Below are 2,698 nucleotides of genomic sequence, written 5' to 3' on the forward strand. Positions count from 1 at the left end.
CAAGGGATTAAATCTCCATGGATTTTTAAGGGATTTAAACTATTTATAGTGAACTGAAATAAATTAAAAGAAAGCAAACTTCAAGGGCTTCCTAGCGATTCCAAAAATTTTAAGGGATATCAACATATTTGAAGGAATCTCGTAAGTTTAAAAACACCCGAGTAAAAATGCTTCAACTTAAGTTCGACTTGAATTGTCCTCAATCAAGACATACTGAAGTCGAAAAGTTTTGAGACGGAGCCAGACTTCAATTTATGGCTTAGAGACAAGTTTCTATGTTGTGAAGACATAAATTTATCTCTTGAGTCAAATTTTTATGACTCCAAAAAGAGCGGTTTATAACTTCGAGTGTATACCTTTCCTAACTTGTTCAGACCTACAGATTCTGAATTTAAAAATTAAAAATAACTAATTTGATAATTACAAATCTTTAATTCATCATTTTTAATCTCATTTATGATCCGAAAAAGGTTCGTATTGAGGAAAGTTTACGCAAATCATCTCAGCCAAGACAAGGCTCGACTTGAGACAATAAAACGCCGTCTTAACTATTGTGGCCATAAAAGTAAGACAACGGTCTATGTCTCGACTCAGTTTTGAGACTCAGCTAGACATCGATGTCTTAGAGAAGCAAGATCAAGACATCACCAAGTCGAACTCAAGTCGAAGAGTTTTTAATGGAGCAACTTCAATGAATAAGTTTAATTTAAATGATATTCAAGGGCTTTAAAATGATTTGTACTTCACGGAATAAAATAAATTGTATTTCGAAGGATTTTCACAAACTAAAAAAATTCAAGCAGAGAAGATTAGGACCTAAGATTAAGAAGATATTTTAGGACCTCCGACTATTTTAATGGCTTCAGGGTATTTTACAAATTCAACGGATTTCAACAGATTTTAATGGATTTAAGAATATTTCCAACGGTATCGAGAGATAAAAAGAGATTCCAAAAGCTTTTCATATGGATTGCAATTGAAGTTCAAGAGATTTTAAAGATATTAAGCAAATTCACAAATTTTTCTGTGTAAAGTTTATTGGTTCCGAATTGATACTTTGATGTGTATTCATATGAGATTATGAATGGTATAGAACAAATGGTTCCTATGTTACTATGTTACTATGTTACTATGATACTTTTCACAATAATTTTTTCAATATTTATGTATTATTTATTTCAGTGCTGATTATCCTATAATTTTTTTTTGTATAATGATTTTTTATAATGAATTTCCTATTTTCCATGAAACTTTTTGCGATCTCATCCAATGTTTTATAATCTTCTTTCTTCAGCTGTGATTGACTTGTGTGACTCATAATACGCCTATTTCACTTTAGCTATAAGAACTCACATTCGAAAAATGTTTGCTGTAATTACTGATGCATTTGATCTAGAATTATGAGGTATGAAAAAAATTGATAATTTTGATCGTTTTTTTCAGATCCGTTTTGTCTGTTTTTTTCTTCTACAGAATATATTTTTTTAAACTCGGCACTATTATTAATTAAATTTTTCTATAATAAAATAAAATAAAATAATATTCAAAGTTAAACTTCTTTATAACAGGTAAACAGCTTTTTTGTTGAAAATTTTAGAGTTTATATGTATTATCAAATGTTATGCTCCTACTGAATAATGCACAGAAACTTTTTGAAATATTTTTATTTTGCTGAGGATCAATCCTTTTTTCTTTAAGATAGAGATTACGGATTTCTGCCTGCGAATGGAACTATCTTGAACTAAGGCCTTCAGATCTTTGCGTTTCGTCATTTTTTCGTCTGGATTTAAAAATTTTAATAAACCCTGGTCTGAATAGGGACAATACACCATTTTCTTGTCTCAAGACTTGAATTTATTTCAGAAAATTAAGTTTCTCCATTCAAGTGCGTTTCCTTGAGATAAATATTCTCGGAACAATAAAATATTGTACATAACATATTAAGACAACTATTTTCTGTATTCAATGCTAATCTGTTTTTCATGCATATCATTATGGATTAAAGAATTTTTTAATCAAAAGACACCAAATTACAGGAAATGCCTTTTGGTAAAACTGGCTAGGATCTTAATATTTTTGATTTTAAGTGATGCTGATCCAAAGTGAAATAAGATTTTTCCATAAACATTTCATGCTCAACAACACTTCAGTTATAAAACATCGAAAACTGAGAAATTTAATAGAAATGTAATTTCTTTTTCATTTTTTCTGCGAGGCCCCTTATATGATTATTGTCTAATACACTTACAAAAATTAATATAATTATTGAGTTACATCAGTGATAAAAGTGAAAATTACTTTAGATAATGAGCTAGGTAACAATAGACATATTTCTTTAAATACTTTGACGTGCTCTTTTTCTTTATGCCTTTTTACCAACTGGTAATTTTTTTAGTAATTTTTGCATCTGTTTCGACAAGACACAATTTGCATGTGACCATTTTGCAGTCTTCTTACTAGGCAGTCTGTGAAGTACCTGAAAATTCTAAGAGACGGCATTAGTATTCACTAATGTGAACCATTTTCGTCGAGCTAGATCCTTCAAATGACGCCTGTCAAAACTTCAGCCATTTATGTTTACGCATTTACAAGTGCTAACTTCAGCCATTTATGTTTACGCATTTACAAGTTACAGCACTGAGAAGCGACTAACCTCCGAGTTTTTTTTAATATGGAAAAATCTGAGTTTCGAGTTTTG

The sequence above is a fragment of the Belonocnema kinseyi genome, chromosome 3, assembly GCF_010883055.1.
Source record: "Belonocnema kinseyi isolate 2016_QV_RU_SX_M_011 chromosome 3, B_treatae_v1, whole genome shotgun sequence".
Taxonomy (NCBI): domain Eukaryota; kingdom Metazoa; phylum Arthropoda; class Insecta; order Hymenoptera; family Cynipidae; genus Belonocnema; species Belonocnema kinseyi.